Genomic DNA, 19,054 nt, shown 5'->3' with positions numbered 1-19,054 from the left:
CTGGCGGGCCGCGGCGGTGGAGAGGTGAGGGGAGGATACATGGCGTGCTGGGGTTGGCCGCGGGGTGCTAGGAGGCGACGTGTCGTGCTCCGGTTGGCCCGGGGCACGGCGGCGGCGGCGCCAAGTGGCGGGAGGAGGCTGGGCGGCGTGGAAATGGAGGTGGGAGGTGGTGGCTGCAGGTTGGGGGTGCGGAAAATGAGGAGGAGGGAGGAGAAGGCCAAAAATGGCATGTGGAGGTGTTTAAATAGGCTAGGGGCTAGGGTTAGGGTTTAGGAGGGGTTTTTCGGAGTGTACGATTGCCATCGAACGGATCCGGAGCGGAGAGGGACTAGGTGAAGTGTTGGTGGGCTGTGAAGAGAGGGTTGGGCTGAGAGGAGAGGGGAGAAATGCAGCCCGGCAATGGTTTCCGAGACCGAAACGTCCGACGAATATACCAACTATATCGCGGTTACATATTTAACAGTTGGGCAGTCAAACAGACTCCGAATGCGACGAAACTTGACAGGCGGCCTGTCTACACTATAATAAGACCGCACGACAAGTTGCAACCCATTCCGAGAACATTTTTATGCCACTAATAAAATAATATTTCGGAGGTGCCACGGGCGCGTGCGAGTGTGGTCTGGACTCAGAACGGATAATGGAGAGAACCGGCGGAACACGAACGGATGCAAGTTTTGAAAAACATGCAAATGAAATGCAGATGATGACATGAGACAAGATGCATAACAAGAACAAAATGCAAAATAACAGACAAAAACCCAACCACGGAGGAAATAATAAATCACATAGCCGGAAATGGCAAGAGTCGGAGTTACGAATATGGAAAGTTGTATCCGGGGCGTTACAACAGTCCACCACTACGAGAGGATCTCGTCCCGAGATCTAGGATGGCACTGGAGGGAAAAGGAAGAGGAAGATAAGCGGTAAAACTAAGTTGCTTCTTTGACCAAACAGTGAAACCAAAGAACCTTGAGAGGTTGAAAAGTTGAAAGAAAGAACACAATGGAATTGAATACAATTGAGAGCACTGAGGTAGAGAATAGAAACAAGGGGCACCATGTGAACCTTGGAGGTTGCAAAGACACAAATCAAGAGTTTAATGGACAAGAAGGAATTGAAACCACTCTGGTTGAAACGAGATAAGAATGAATAATAATGATATAATTTGGACAGCACTCCGACTGTAAATGGAAGGAATTGAACATGAACTTACAAGATGAGAGGATACTTGATGAGATCGACAACACACTACCTCCGGAACTATTGAAAGAATGGCACAAGGGGTAAGAAAGATTTCAGACAGCTCTCCGGTTGAGGAAGGAGGCAAAACTTGATAAGATGAGGGAACTCGAATGAAAACACGACACGCCGGTTAAATGGATAAGCATGAAAATGACATGATCTTGACAATTCGAAATGATGAGTGAAAAGAGCAACATCACAATGCCTTCGGAAGAAAGAATAGAAGATATATCATTGGAATAACAGAATGAAGAAGAAAATGCCAACTTCTGCCACAATTGAGTTTGGAAAGAACCCTTATCAAGAAGGATAGAACGGAGTTGTTGGAAAACTAGCAACGAAAAGAATAAGCTTGTAGTGGGCTTATGGAAACATCTCAAAACTATGAGGTGACATTCTGCCACTAACGAAATCAATTGCTTGCTTGAGATCAACGAAGAGATGAAAACTGATTTTGCCTAGAGGATAGGAGAAAACTTGGATCATTGATAAGCACCACCATAGCAACATTCCTTAGGGAAGGCTTTAGGTGAAATCTATACCAAGATAACTCCACAGAAGAGATTGATGGATTTAAAATACGTCATTCCTGACAACTTGTGAATCATCAAACATGAAGGAAATTGTCAAGAGTGCCATAACACCACCTCAGAAGATAAAATAGAGAGAATTGCACTTCGGAATGCAAGATGAAGAATACTTGAACGCCTCAAAACAAAACATGTGTTGAGCACCATGTTTACTTTAGAGTATAGCTTGGCGGATCATAACTTCAAGAGAAATCTTGAAGAACAATTGAAGAATGAAAAGAATCCTTGACGAACCATCATGTAGAGCCTCCATGAAGAACTCCGGTAATGAAAGGATGTTAAAAAGAAGGAGAAGTTGAAAACCCAAGGTGAACCTTGTGATGATTTAGATGAAGCTTCGTGACGAGATAATGCGGAAAACTTGGAACTCCGGAAAAGAAAAGATGAAGCATCTCGAACCGAGAAATGTGAAATGATGAACAACTCTGGAAAGAAGAAACTAGATCACTCGGATGAAACAATAATAAGAATTACGGTATGAGTATCCTTCACCAATTTAAATTGATGACAAACAACGGATTTGGCATACTACTTATTCTCGTAAAAAGGATCAAGATAGATATGGCGCAAACTTGTGACGGTCTTCAACGAGCCACCGGTAGGATTGAAAACAATGAGAGAACAAATGAATAGATACGATAACGAAGGAAGAGAAATCTGGAACGAACCACCGTAAGAATTGAAAATGTGATTAGCAAAGGCACAATTCACCGGGAAGAATTGGAAAAATGAATGAAGATAATTGAGGGGATTTAGATACATGAGAACGAATAGAACATGAACTGATTAGAGGATATTTGAATGATGCACCGGTTAGATTTGGAGAACAAGAGTTGAAGGTTGAGAATGAGGAATTATGACATGATGGCCTTCTGAGGAAAGAAATGGAAACAACTCATGAAATGCTCCGGATGGGTGAAAAGAATTCTCACAATCAAAAACAATTATGAGAGGATGGCATCAAGCTAGAATCATGAATCTTGAAGAGAATGGAGCAAGAATTAAGAGAAATCTTTCTTCGGTCTTCAAGATCCGGGAATGACGACGAAGAACACCACCAAGAATTGTTGAGATACTCCGGGATGAAAATTAGAAAGGTTGAACCAACGATGAAAGAATTTGAAAGAACTTGGAGAAGGAATATAATTGATGATAGTTCATTCTTACGTCAAACTTCAAAAGAATTTGGGAATAGCTCCGGGAAAATTAGAAGAGTCAGGTAAGATCCTGGGAAAAGACCCGTGGGTTAGGGCCCACTCAAAAGATACACCGTTGAACGATTGATTGAAAGGGGGGATTGCACCGGTTGAATTAAATGACTTGAATGAGATAACAACCTCGTAATATCTTGAACGGATTGAGAATGGAAACACAAGTCTTCTGAGATATCTTGAGCACTCCAGAACAAATGAATAGCAAGAGGTGAGTGATTGAGAGGTGCACCGGCATGAGAAACATTTGACACGAGGAAAGGAATATGATCAACAGTGAAAGCTTGAATTGGATCCACCGGAGAAGAAAAAAAAAGAAAAGAAGAAAAAAAAACAAAGGATGATGAACTTGAAGCTCGTGAGCATCTTCACGAGGGATCACCGGATAAGAACATTGACGGGAAAAGAATGGAGAAACTTCACATCCATAAGATGGATACTTGATTAAGATATATGAGTCGTTGAAGAAGAAAAGGGTGGGAGGGCGGGAAAACAAAGACAACTTGAGGACGGATGAAACGAACAACGTTGGGAAACTGAGAGATGATCTTGCGAATGTTGAAATGATCGGATCCACTTGAAAAGAAGCACACCGGTTGGAAAGAATTGACATGACAATCTCGATGATCAAAAGGATTAGCACTCCCATAGAAATAGGAGAACACCATTTAAGAAAGGTATGGATTCAACATTTGACTCGAAGCAACTCGAATACCACAAATAAAACAAAACAAAGGATTGGCTTGCAGAATAAGCCGGAACAAACATATGATAGAGATTCCGTCCAAAGTTTTCGTGGTGGGGCCCACATGGGCTCGAGTGTACAGCACCATCATGTACAAGGCAGTGCACATGACATACGAAGTGTCCCCGAACCAGCATAGCCAAGGGTTCTTTAAGACACAACGAGACCACTGTAAAAACGACCGTGGAAAGGCGGACCACTAGACGTCGAACCCCAATCTCATATCATGCATCTGTTGAAAAGATATTCTAGGAGCTACTTGAACATCCACTTATAAAACTCCCGAAACTTTCTAGTTATGCAATCTGGTGTTGGGGATACAGGGGAAGCAATATATCTCACCCAAAATAACAATACCTACATCCAGTTGTATCCATCCGTCAACACATAACCAAGAAACCTTCAGAAATCGTGTACCTCAACCTTCGAAAAGCATCCGTTATACAAGTTATGGCAATACTCCCAAACTCCCTAGTACTGGGTGACGTCGAGGTTATCTCACCAACAACTGCATAAAAGAGATTTTCGATGTCGGCAAAACTCAGGTATTCCAGAACTGCAACGATAAAATTGTGACGACAACACCTCGGAGCTCAACTCCCCAGGTCAAAGCCACATAAATAGACAGGAGGCACCAAGAACAATGTTCTTGTCACAAAACCATCGAAACGATTCCAAGATACCCGCGTGATCCTAAAAAGAAAAATTTAGTGAAATTTGAGAAGAGGAAAGTCAAAACATCTACGTCAGGAGTCCTCACCAAAGCGATGAAGGGGGCTGAGGAGTAAAAAGAATTCCTACTCTCCGATATATATAATCCTAAGACTCAAAATAGTTTTCTTCTAGACTCAACAACGGCCAACAATCAAGGGGGCTCTATGGTCGGTCGAGGCTCTGATACCAACTTGTCATGCCCAATATGCGACCCTATCCAAAAGGAACTCGAAGGTCCCACCAAGGATAGACCCGCATATTGAAACGCTTTTGCAAGGTGGATATCATTCCATCAACATTACATAATAGATGGGGATACATACATAAGGCATACAATGCCGCAAGAATACAACATCACAATACATAAGAGCATCATCCAACTACGGATGAAACACAAACAGAAACTCAAACGACATCCACCCTGCTAGCCCAGGCTGCCGACCTGGAACCTATCCCCTGATCAAAGAAGAAGCAGAAGAAGAACTCAACGCAAGCAAGCATCGCTCTCGCTATGATCATCGCATAACCTGTACCTGCAACTGATGTTGTAGTAATCTATGAGCCACGAGGGCTCAGCAATCCCATTACCATGGGTATCAAGACTAGCAAAGCTTAAAGGGAAAGGAAGGGGTAAAGTGGTGAGGCTGCAGCAGCGACTAAGCATGATATGGTGGCTAACATATGCAAATAAGAGCGAGAAGAGACCAAGCGTAATGGTCGTGAAGCTAGCAATGATCAAGAAGTGATCCTGAACTCCTACTTACGTCAAACATAACCCAGAAACCGTGTTCACTTCCCGGACTCCACCGAGAAGAGACCATCACGGCTACACATGCGGTTGATGCGTTTTAATTCGGATCTGGTGTCAAGTTATCTACAACCGGACATTAACAAATTCCCATCTGCCAATAACCGCAGGCACGGCTTTCGAAAGATTATACCCTACAGGGGTGTCCCAACTTAGCCCATGACAAGCTCTCGCGATCAACGAAGGAATAGACCTTCTCCCAGGAAGACCCGATTACACTCGGAATCCCGGTTTACAAGACATTTCGACAATGGTAAACAAGACCAGCAAAGCCGCCCGATGCACCGACAAATCCCGATAGGAGCTGCACATATCTCGTTCTCAGGGCACACCGGATGAGCGAAGCATACAGGAACCGACGTAACCCAAGTTGCCAAGGGATGGCCCCGCACGGTGCTCTAGTTTGGACCAACACTTAGAGAAGCACTGGCCTGGGGGGGCTAAAATAAAGATGACCCTTGGGTTGGCCGACCCAAGAGAAAGGGTAGGTGGTGGTGAGGCAAATGGTAAAACCAATGTTGGGCCTTGCTGGAGGAGTTTTATTCAAAGCGAATTGCCAAGGGGGTCCCATAAATCACCCGACCGTGTAAGGAACGCAAAATCCGGGAACATAACACCGGTATGACGGAAACTAGGGCGGCAAGAGTGGAACAAAACACCAGGCATAAGGCCGAGCCTTCCATCCTTTACCAAATATATAGATGCATTAATAATATAAGAGATATTGTGATATCCCAACCAAAATCCTGTCCACCATGGAGAAATCTTCAACTTCACCTACAACTAGCAACGCTATAAGAGGGGCTGAGCAAAGCGGTAACATAGCCAAACAACGGTTTGTGTAGGAAAGGTGTCAAAGGTTAGAGGTTCATGGCAATTTGGGATGGCTTGAAGAGCAACAGATAGGTAAGACAGCATAGCGATGGAACGAAGCAACTAGCATAGCAATGATAGTAGTGAGATCCAGGGTAGCGGCCATCTTGCCTGAAATCCCGCTAGGAAGAAGAACGAGTCCATGAAGAAGACGAACGGGAGCAGTCGAACGAATCCTCACAATCGCAACATTACCGGAACTAAGAGGCAACACTGGAAAGAAACAAACAACATGGTAAATGCACAAGCATAAACATGGCATGATGCACAAACAAGTATGATGCATGTCCGGCTTAATGAGGCATGGCATGGCAAAGTGCACAAACAATACTACAAATTAAGTGGAGCTCAATATGCAACGAGTTGCATATTGAAGAAACACCACATGCAAGTATTTAGTTCTCTCTCGTTTTGTACCCAACAATATTAAATGTTATTAAACATGGCAAGAGGTGAAGCATGAAGAAACTACCTTTCTAAGCAAGTTTAAATGAGGCCGGAACAACAAACAAAAATTCAGGAAAATCCCCATGTGCAAATTATGAATTAGCTACTGTTCTGCCCTAAACACAATTTTAATGTTCTTAAACAGGAAAATAAAGTGCACCATGTTAATCTAGGCATTTTTCCACCCCATTTACATATAAAGTTTATTAGAAACCGAGCTACGGTTATTTAGTTATGAATTAAAGCATATTAACATGGCATATAAGCAAATTTAAACAAACAGCAAGTTAAACATTTTTAACATAGATGAAAGTGACATATTATTAATCTACACAATTTTCTGAGCATTTTACACATATAAATTATTTACATGTGATGCACGGTTTGTGAGTTATTAAATGCATGAACTCTAGGGACTTTTCTGCAAATCTGTAAATCCTGGACAAAATAGATAAAATCGTCCTGGCAGGGAAAAAAACATCACGGGCCGAAACTGGCTGGGCCAACAGCACAGGAAAAAAAAAGGGGGCGCTGGATCTGGCGCTCACCATGGGCCATGGCCCGGTCGGTGAGGAGGCTTGGGGCAGGCGGAGCTGCGTTGGGCACGGCTGGGCCGGTTGCCGTTGGGCCTTGCTGGGCCGAATGAGGGGGGGCTGGGGGCCGGTCAACGCGCGACGAGCGGACGAGCGGGCGCCTCGTCCTGGAAGCAGAGGACACAGGCAGCGGCGGGGCAGCGACGGGGGCCGCCGGCGGCGCGAGGAGAGGATGGGGACGGGCGGATCCAGCCACGGAAGGAGGCGGGGCCCCGTTTCCGGCCGGATCTGACCCAAGGCCGAGCTCGGGGCGACGAGACCTCGACGGGATCGGCGTCCATGGCGGCCTGCGAAGGGAGAGAGAGAGAGGTGAGAGGACCGAGCAGAGGGAAGAACGGGGCGAGGAGGAGAGAAGGAGGGCAGGGGCGGCGGCACCTGGCCTGCTGGTGGACTCGGCGACCTGGCGGCGGTGACGAGGCTCGCCGGCGACGGAGAACTCCGGCGGCGCAGATCCGGATGCTCGGGGAGGAGCCAGGTGAGCGGACGGGCGCGGGAGGCTGGGGCGCCTCGGGCCCAGATGGGCTTTCCAGGGCCCGATCTGGGTTCCTGGCGGGCCGCGGCGGTGGAGAGGCGAGGGGAGGATACATGGCGTGCTGGGGTTGGCCGCGGGGTGCTAGGAGGCGACGTGTCGTGCTCCGGTTGGCCCGGGGCACGGCGGCGGCGGCGCCAAGTGGCGGGAGGAGGCTGGGCGGCGTGGAAATGGAGGTGGGAGGTGGTGGCTGCAGGTTGGGGGTGCGGAAAATGAGGAGGAGGGAGGAGAAGGCCAAAAATGGCATGTGGAGGTGTTTAAATAGGCTAGGGGCTAGGGTTAGGGTTTAGGAGGGGTTTTTCGGAGTGTACGATTGCCATCGAACGGATCCGGAGCGGAGAGGGACTAGGTGAAGTGTTGGTGGGCTATGAAGAGAGGGTTGGGCTGAGAGGAGAGGGGAGAAATGCAGCCCGGCAATGGTTTCCGAGACCGAAACGTCCGACGAATATACCAACTATATCGCGGTTACATATTTAACAGTTGGGCAGTCAAACAGACTCCGAATGCGACGAAACTTGACAGGCGGCCTGTCTACACTATAATAAGACCGCACGACAAGTTGCAACCCATTCCGAGAACATTTTTATGCCACTAATAAAATAATATTTCGGAGGTGCCACGGGCGCGTGCGAGTGTGGTCTGGACTCAGAACGGATAATGGAGAGAACCGGCGGAACACGAACGGATGCAAGTTTTGAAAAACATGCAAATGAAATGCAGATGATGACATGAGACAAGATGCATAACAAGAACAAAATGCAAAATAACAGACAAAAACCCAACCACGGAGGAAATAATAAATCACATAGCCGGAAATGGCAAGAGTCGGAGTTACGAATATGGAAAGTTGTATCCGGGGCGTTACAACAGTCCACCACTACGAGAGGATCTCGTCCCGAGATCTAGGATGGCACTGGAGGGAAAAGGAAGAGGAAGATAAGCGGTAAAACTAAGTTGCTTCTTTGACCAAACAGTGAAACCAAAGAACCTTGAGAGGTTGAAAAGTTGAAAGAAAGAACACAATGGAATTGAATACAATTGAGAGCACTGAGGTAGAGAATAGAAACAAGGGGCACCATGTGAACCTTGGAGGTTGCAAAGACACAAATCAAGAGTTTAATGGACAAGAAGGAATTGAAACCACTCTGGTTGAAACGAGATAAGAATGAATAATAATGATATAATTTGGACAGCACTCCGACTGTAAATGGAAGGAATTGAACATGAACTTACAAGATGAGAGGATACTTGATGAGATCAACAACACACTACATCCGGAACTATTGAAAGAATGGCACAAGGGGTAAGAAAGATTTCAGGCAGCTCTCCGGTTGAGGAAGGAGGCAAAACTTGATAAGATGAGGGAACTCGAATGAAAACACGACACGCCGGTTAAATGGATAAGCATGAAAATGACATGATCTTGACAATTCGAAATGATGAGTGAAAAGAGCAACATCACAATGCCTTCGGAAGAAAGAATAGAAGATATATCATTGGAATAACAGAATGAAGAAGAAAATGCCAACTTCTGTCACAATTGAGTTTGGAAAGAACCCTTATCAAGAAGGATAGAACGGAGTTGTTGGAAAACTAGCAACGAAAAGAATAAGCTTGTAGTGGGCTTATGGAAACATCTCAAAACTATGAGGTGACATTCTGCCACTAACGAAATCAATTGCTTGCTTGAGATCAACGAAGAGATGAAAACTGATTTTGCCTAGAGGATAGGAGAAAACTTGGATCATTGATAAGCACCACCATAGCAACATTCCTTAGGGAAGGCTTTAGGTGAAATCTATACCAAGATAACTCCACAGAAGAGATTGATGGATTTAAAATACGTCATTCCTGACAACTTGTGAATCATCAAACATGAAGGAAATTGTCAAGAGTGCCATAACACCACCTCAGAAGATAAAATAGAGAGAATTGCACTTCGGAATGCAAGATGAAGAATACTTGAACGCCTCAAAACAAAACATGTGTTGAGCACCATGTTTACTTTAGAGTATAGCTTGGCGGATCATAACTTCAAGAGAAATCTTGAAGAACAATTGAAGAATGAAAAGAATCCTTGACGAACCATCATGTAGAGCCTCCATGAAGAACTCCGGTAATGAAAGGATGATAAAAAGAAGGAGAAGTTGAAAACCCAAGGTGAACCTTGTGATGATTTAGATGAAGCTTCGTGACGAGATAATGCGGAAAACTTGGAACTCCGGAAAAGAAAAGATGAAGCATCTCGAACCGAGAAATGTGAAATGATGAACAACTCTGGAAAGAAGAAACTAGATCACTCGGATGAAACAATAATAAGAATTACGGTATGAGTATCCTTCACCAATTTAAATTGATGACAAACAACGGATTTGGCATACTACTTATTCTCGTAAAAAGGATCAAGATAGATATGGCGCAAACTTGTGACGGTCTTCAACGAGCCACCGGTAGGATTGAAAACAATGAGAGAACAAATGAATAGATACGATAACGAAGGAAGAGAAATCTGGAACGAACCACCGTAAGAATTGAAAATGTGATTAGCAAAGGCACAATTCACCGGGAAGAATTGGAAAAATGAATGAAGATAATTGAGGGGATTTAGATACATGAGAACGAATAGAACATGAACTGATTAGAGGATATTTGAATGATGCACCGGTTAGATTTGGAGAACAAGAGTTGAAGGTTGAGAATGAGGAATTATGACATGATGGCCTTCTGAGGAAAGAAATGGAAACAACTCATGAAATGCTCCGGATGGGTGAAAAGAATTCTCACAATCAAAAACAATTATGAGAGGATGGCATCAAGCTAGAATCATGAATCTTGAAGAGAATGGAGCAAGAATTAAGAGAAATCTTTCTTCGGTCTTCAAGATCCGGGAATGACGACGAAGAACACCACCAAGAATTGTTGAGATACTCCGGGATGAAAATTAGAAAGGTTGAACCAACGATGAAAGAATTTGAAAGAACTTGGAGAAGGAATATAATTGATGATAGTTCATTCTTACGTCAAACTTCAAAAGAATTTGGGAATAGCTCCGGGAAAATTAGAAGAGTCAGGTAAGATCCTGGGAAAAGACCCGTGGGTTAGGGCCCACTCAAAAGATACACTGTTGAACGATTGATTGAAAGGGGGGATTGCACCGGTTGAATTAAATGACTTGAATGAGATAACAACCTCGTAATATCTTGAACGGATTGAGAATGGAAACACAAGTCTTCTGAGATATCTTGAGCACTCCAGAACAAATGAATAGCAAGAGGTGAGTGATTGAGAGGTGCACCGGCATGAGAAACATTTGACACGAGGAAAGGAATATGATCAACAGTGAAAGCTTGAATTGGATCCACCGGAGAAGAAAAAAAAAGAAAAGAAGAAAAAAAAACAAAGGATGATGAACTTGAAGCTCGTGAGCATCTTCACGAGGGATCACCGGATAAGAACATTGACGGGAAAAGAATGGAGAAACTTCACATCCATAAGATGGATACTTGATTAAGATATATGAGTCGTTGAAGAAGAAAAGGGTGGGAGGGCGGGAAAACAAAGACAACTTGAGGACGGATGAAACGAACAACGTTGGGAAACTGAGAGATGATCTTGCGAATGTTGAAATGATCGGATCCACTTGAAAAGAAGCACACCGGTTGGAAAGAATTGACATGACAATCTCGATGATCAAAAGGATTAGCACTCCCATAGAAATAGGAGAACACCATTTAAGAAAGGTATGGATTCAACATTTGACTCGAAGCAACTCGAATACCACAAATAAAACAAAACAAAGGATTGGCTTGCAGAATAAGCCGGAACAAACATATGATAGAGATTCCGTCCAAAGTTTTCGTGGTGGGGCCCACATGGGCTCGAGTGTACAGCACCATCATGTACAAGGCAGTGCACATGACATACGAAGTGTCCCCGAACCAGCATAGCCAAGGGTTCTTTAAGACACAACGAGACCACTGTAAAAACGACCGTGGAAAGGCGGACCACTAGACGTCGAACCCCAATCTCATATCATGCATCTGTTGAAAAGATATTCTAGGAGCTACTTGAACTCCCACTTATAAAACTCCCGAAACTTTCTAGTTATGCAATCTGGTGTTGGGGATACAGGGGAAGCAATATATCTCACCCAAACTAACAATACCTACATCCAGCTGTATCCATCCGTCAACACATAACCAAGAAACCTTCAGAAATCGTGTACCTCAACCTTCGAAAAGCATCCGTTATACAAGTTATGGCAATACTCCCAAACTCCCTAGTACTGGGTGACGTCGAGGTTATCTCACCAACAACTGCATAAAAGAGATTTTCGATGTCGGCAAAACTCAGGTATTCCAGAACTGCAACGATAAAATTGTGACGACAACACCTCGGAGCTCAACTCCCCAGGTCAAAGCCACATAAATAGACAGGAGGCACCAAGAACAATGTTCTCGTCACAAAACCATCGAAACGATTCCAAGATACCCGCGTGATCCTAAAAAGAAAAATTTAGTGAAATTTGAGAAGAGGAAAGTCAAAACATCTACGTCAGGAGTCCTCACCAAAGCGATGAAGGGGGCTGAGGAGTAAAAAGAATTCCTACTCTCCGATATATATAATCCTAAGACTCAAAATAGTTTTCTTCTAGACTCAACAACGGCCAACAATCAAGGGGGCTCTATGGTCGGTCGAGGCTCTGATACCAACTTGTCATGCCCAATATGCGACCCTATCCAAAAGGAACTCGAAGGTCCCACCAAGGATAGACCCGCATATTGAAACGCTTTTGCAAGGTGGATATCATTCCATCAACATTACATAATAGATGGGGATACATACATAAGGCATACAATGCCGCAAGAATACAACATCACAATACATAAGAGCATCATCCAACTACGGATGAAACACAAACAGAAACTCAAACGACATCCACCCTGCTAGCCCAGGCTGCCGACCTGGAACCTATCCCCTAATCAAAGAAGAAGCAGAAGAATAACTCAACGCAAGCAAGCATCGCTCTCGCTATTATCATCGCATAACCTGTACCTGCAACTGATGTTGTAGTAATCTATGAGCCACGAGGGCTCAGCAATCCCATTACCATGGGTATCAAGACTAGCAAAGCTTAAAGGGAAAGGAAGGGGTAAAGTGGTGAGGCTGCAGCAGCGACTGAGCATGATATGGTGGCTAACATACGCAAATAAGAGCGAGAAGAGAGCAAGCGGAACGGTCGTGAAGCTAGCAATGATCAAGAAGTGATCCTGAACTCCTACTTATGTCAAACATAACCCAGAAACCGTGTTCACTTCCCGGACTCCACCGAGAAGAGACCATCACGGCTACACATGCGGTTGATGCGTTTTAATTCGGATCTGGTGCCAAGTTATCTACAACCGGACATTAACAAATTCCCATCTGCCAATAACCGCAGGCAGGACTTTCGAAAGATTATACCCTGCAGGGGTGTCCCAACTTATCCCATGACAATCTCTCGCGTTCAACGAAGGAATAGACCTTCTCCCAGGAAGACCCGATCAGACTCGGAATCCCGGTTTACAAGACATTTCGACAATGGTAAACAAGACCAGCAAAGCCGCCCGATGCGCCGACAAATCCCGATAGGAGCTGCACATATCTCGTTCTCAGGGCACACCGGATGAGCGAAGCATACAGGAACCGACGTAACCCAAGTTGCCAAGGGATGGCCCCGCACGGTGCTCTAGTTTGGACCAACACTTAGACAAGCACTGGCCCGGGGGGGCTAAAATAAAGATGACCCTTGGGTTGGCCGACCCAAGGGAAAGGGTAGGTGGTGGTGAGGCAAATGGTAAAACCAATGTTGGGCCTTGCTGGAGGAGTTTTATTCAAACCGAATTGCCAAGGGGGTCCCATAAATCACCCGACCGCGTAAGGAACACAAAATCCGGGAACATAACACCGGTATGACGGAAACTAGGGCGGCAAGAGTGGAACAAAACACCAGGCATAAGGCCGAGCCTTCCACCCTTTACCAAATATATAGATGCATTAATAATATAAGAGATATTGTGATATCCCAACCAAAATCCTGTCCACCATGGAGAAATCTTCAACTTCACCTGCAACTAGCAACGCTATAAGAGGGGCTGAGCAAAGCGGTAACATAGCCAAACAACGGTTTGCGTAGGAAAGGTGTCAAAGGTTAGAGGTTCATGGCAATTTGGGATGGCTTGAAGAGCAACAGATAGGTAACACAACATAGTGATAGAATGAAGCAACTAGCATAGCAATGATAGTAGTGAGATCCAGGGTAGCGGTTATCTTGCCTGAAATCCCGCTAGGAAGAAGAACGAGTCCATGAAGAAGACGAACGGGAGCAGTCGAACGAATCCTCACAATCACAACATTACCGAAACTAAGAGGCAACACCGGAAAGAAACAAACATGGTAAATGCACAAGCATAAACATGGCATGATGCACAAACAAGTATGATGCATGTCCGGCTTAATGAGGCATGGCATGGCAAAGTGCACAAACAATACTACAAATTAAGTGGAGCTCAATATGCAACGAGTTGCATATTGAAGAAACACCACATGCAAGTATTTAGTTCTCTCTCGTTTTGTACCCAACAATATTAATTGTTATTTAACATGGCAAGAGGTGAAGCATGAAGAAATTACCTATCTAAGCAAGTTTAAATGAGGCCGGAACAACAAACAACAATTCCGGAAAATCCCCATGTGCAAATTATGAATTAGCTACTGTTATGCCCTAAACACAATTTTAATGTTGTTAAACAGGAAAATAAAATGCACCATGTTAATCTAGGCATTTTCCACCCCATTTACATATAAAGTTTATTAGAAACCGAGCTACGGTTATTTAGTTATGAATTAAAGCATTTTAACATGGCATATAAGTAAATTTAAACAAACAGCAAGTTAAACATTTTTAACATAGATGAAAGTGGCATATTATTAATCTACACAATTTTCTGAGCATTTTACATATATAAATTATTTACATGTGATGCACGGTTTGTGAGTTATTAAATGCATGAACTCTAGGGACTTTTCTGCAAATCTGTAAATCCTGGAAAAAATAGATAAAATCGTCCTGGCAGGGAAAAAAACATCACGGGCCGAAACTGGCTGGGCCAACAGCACAGGAGAAAAAAAGGGGGCGCTGGATCTGGCGCTCACCATGGGCCATGGCCCGGTCGGTGAGGAGGCTTGGGGCAGGCGGAGCTGCGTTGGGCACGGCTGGGCTGGTCGCCGTTGGGCCTTGCTGGGCCGAACGAGGGGGGGCTGGGGGCCGGTCAACGCGCGACGAGCGGACGAGCGGGCGCCTCGTCCTGGAAGCAGAGGACACATGCGGCGGCGGGGCAGCGACGGGGGCCGCCGGCGGCGCGAGGAGAGGACGGGGACGGGCGGATCCAGCCACGGAAGGAGGCGGGGCCCCGTTTCCGGCCGGATCTGACCCGAGGCCGAGCTCGGGGCGACGAGACCTCGATGAGATCGGTGTCCATGGCGGCCTGCGAAGGGAGAGAGGGAGAGGTGAGAGGACCGAGCAGAGGGAAGAACGGGGCGAGGAAGAGAGAAGGAGGGCAGGGGCGGTGGCACCTGGCCTGCTGGTGGACTCGGTGACCTGGCGGCGTCGACGAGGCTCTCCGGCGACGGAGAACTCCGGCGGCGTAGATTCGGATGCTCGGGGAGGAGCCAGGCGAGCGGACGGGCGCGGGAGGCTGGAGCGCCTCGGGCCCAGATGGGCTTCCCAGGGCTCGATCTGGGTTCCTGGCGGGCCGCGGCGGTGGAGAGGCGAGGGGAGGATACATGGCGCGCTGGGGTTGGCCGCGGGGTGCTGGGAGGCGACGTGTCACGCTCCGGTTGGCCCGGGGCACGGCGGCAGCGGCGCCAAGTGGCGGGAGGAGGCTGGGGGGGCGCGGAAATGGAGGTGGGAGGTGGTGGCTGCAGGTTGGGGGTGCGGAAAACGAGGAGGAGGGAGGAGAAGGCCAAAAATGGCATGGGGAGGTGTTTAAATAGGCTAGGGGCTAGGGTTAGGGTTTAGGAGGGGTTTTTCGGAGCGTACGATCGCCATCGAACGGCTCCGGAGCGGAGAGTGACTAGGTGAAGTGTTGGTGGGCTGTGAAGAGAGGGTTGGGCTGAGAGGAGAGAGGAGAAATGCAGCCCGGCAATGGTTTCGGAGACCGAAACGTCCAACGAATATACCGACTATATCGTGGTTACATATTTAACGGTTGGGCAGTCAAACGGACTCCGAATGCGACGAAACTTGACAGGCGGCCTGTCTACACTATAATAAGACCACACGACAAGTTGCAACCCATTCCGAGAACATTTTTATGCCACTAATAAAATAATATTTCGGAGGTGCCACGGGCGCGTGCGAGTGTGGTCTGGACTCGGAACGGACAATGGAGAGAACCGGCGAAACACGAACGGATGCAAGTTTTGAAAAACATGCAGATGAAATGCAGATGATGACATGAGACAAGATGCATAACAAGAACAAAATGCAAAATAACAGACAAAAACCCAACCACGGAGGAAATAATAAATCACATAGCCGGAAATGGCAAGAGTCGGAGTTACGAATATGGAAAGTTGTATCCGGGGCGTTACAGAAGGTCCTACCACGCATCATTCTCCGCCGATCCAAATGGTCTCCGGAACGCGGGATGCCCTAAGTCAATAAGGGCCACCGCGACAGAAATCCGTGGATCTACCGCGATGGAGAACAGGTCAGGGAAGCGAGCTGCAAGGGGGGTGTCCCCAGCCCATCTATCAAACCAGAACAACGTGGCAGTGCCAGACCCAACCGCAATTGAGGTCCCGATGCGGAGGACTGGGAGGAGATGTAGGATGGATTGCCAGAACTGGGAGCCACCGGAGCACTGGCAGAAGGCGAGTGGCTGACCATGGAGGTATTTCTGCTGGATGATGCGAAGCCACAAGCCATCCTCTCTGTTCGCAATCTGCCAAAGCCACCTAGTCAGGAGAGCAATGTTCATGCGTTTGGAGGACATGATCCTGAGTCCACCCTGATCGCGAGGTTTATAGATCTTCAACCACCGAACCATGTGGTACTTCTGCTTATCGCCCTTGCCAGCCCAGAAGAAGCGCCCCTGGACTGTGGCAATCTCATGGTGCAGAGTCTCAGGAAGGCTGTAGAAGCTCATAATGAATAGGAGCAAGCTGGAGAGGGACGAGTTAATGAGCACCATCCAGGCTGCCTTAGAGAGCCAGCGGCCCTGCCAAGGTTCAATGCGGTGCAGAAGCTTCCCCACCGGTGGGCGCAGCTCGACCACTGTGAGCCTCGTGTCGCTAATGGGGATCCCAAAATAAGTCGTGGGGAAGCTCCCAAGCTGGCAGTTGAGGTGGTCCGCGATGCTCTGTCGCTCGTCTTGGGGGTATCCCAAGGCCATGACCGCACTCTTATCGAAGTTGATCCCGAGGCTAGACTTCTGCTGAAAGCAGAGCAGGAGGAACTTCAAGTTCGTGATGTCATTCGCTGAGCCTTCCACCATTATAATGGTGTCATCTGCGTATTGGAGAAGGGAAATCCCATTCCCACCTACCAAATGAGGGAGTATGCCCCTAATATGTCCTGCAACCTTGGCTTTATCTAGGATGGCTGCCAAAGCATCAACGACCATGTTGAAGAGGAACGGAGAGAAGGGATCGCCCTGACGGACCCCACAGAATGTGGGGAAGTAAGGGCCAATTTCACCATTTATGTTCACCACAGTCCGGCCCGAGGAGACCATTTGCATCACGCGGGTCACCCATCTATCGTTGAATCCCTTCCGGAGCAAGCATTCCCGAAGGAAGGGCCAACCGACCGTGTCGTATGCCTTGTGGGAGTCCAGTTTCAGGAGAACTGCCTTGAGGTGTTCGGAGTGCACCTCATGGAGTGCTTCATGAAACACTAGGACTCCATCAAGGATATACCGGCCCTAGATGAATGCCGTCTGATACGGGTGTGCGATCCGGTCCGCTATTGGGGCCACCCTAATGGCGTACCCCTTCGCAAGGATGCGGAAGATGACATTGATCACCATAATCAGGCAGAACTGGCGGATATCCGATGCTCCCATTACTTTGGGGATGAGGGTGATAATCCCAAAGTTTAGTTTGGTAAGGTCGATGGAGCCTACATGGAACTGCTCAAAGAGGGCTATCACCTCCGGTTCATTAGCCTCCCAGAAGGTTTGGAAGAACTTCACTGGGAGGCCATCCGGGCTAGGTGCCGACGATGGATTCATGCCCTTAATGGCCGCCCAGACTTCTGCCTTGGAGAACGTAGCCGTAAGGGCCACATTGTCCGCAGGCGAGACACGTCTGTGGGCCGGCCAAATGTCGTGAGCAAGGGCCAACCCTCCCCGAGGAGAGGCAGAGAATAGTCTCTGTAAAAGCCATCTACATGGGCCCGGATGTCCTCCGGCTGCTGCAGGAGGGTCTCTCCATCCCATAGGAGAGGGATGGAGTTACGGCATCGATAGTCGTTGGCGATGGCCTGGAAGTAAGCGGTATTGGCATCCCCCTTGAGGACCCAATTCTATGTACCCCTCAAGCGCCAGTAAGCCTCCTCATTTGTGTAGATGACTGTGAGCTGGTCCTCTAAGTCATATCTAAGCATCCATTCCTCGGCTGATAGTCCCGCGCCATCCGCGCGAAGATCGAGGGTCTGGATGGCCTCTAGGAGGGCTTTCTTGCGCTCCCGGATATCTCGGCCCATGTTAGCATCCCATCCTTTAATGAATTGTCGTGACCGCTTTGCACAGAAGTGCCAGGAGTCAATGACCAAGAGGGAACGATGGGGGGCTTCGCTCGCCTCTCGCCATCGAGCGACCACCGCAATGGCGAAACCAGGCTGGCACAACTAAAAGGTTTCAAAGCGGAAGCGGGGCAGCAGGGGCGGACGCTCATTCTCCGAAGAGAGGAGGAGGGGTACGTGATCGGAACCAATCCGAGTACTCGCCTGGAGTGAAGCTAGAGGGCAACAAATGTCCCACTCAAGAGATGCGAAGACCCTGTCGAGGATCGAGCGGGTCGGCTCCGCTTGGCGGTCGGTCCAAGTGAACCTGGCCCCGACCCTATCAAGCTCGCGGAGCCCCATGTCCGTGATGCAGTCATTGAACATCTGCATCCGGGGGAAGTTAACCAAGTTATTATTCTTGTCGTCCTCCGACCGGATGAGGTTAAAGTCACCGCCCACAACCACTGGCAGATGGGCGGCTGCAACCTTCCTGTGGAGCTCATCGAGGAAGGCTTCAGAGCGCCGGTG

The sequence above is a fragment of the Triticum dicoccoides genome, chromosome 4B (genome assembly GCF_002162155.2).
Source record: "Triticum dicoccoides isolate Atlit2015 ecotype Zavitan chromosome 4B, WEW_v2.0, whole genome shotgun sequence".
Lineage (NCBI taxonomy): Eukaryota > Viridiplantae > Streptophyta > Magnoliopsida > Poales > Poaceae > Triticum > Triticum dicoccoides.
Note: the sequence above shows the minus strand (reverse complement) of the source record.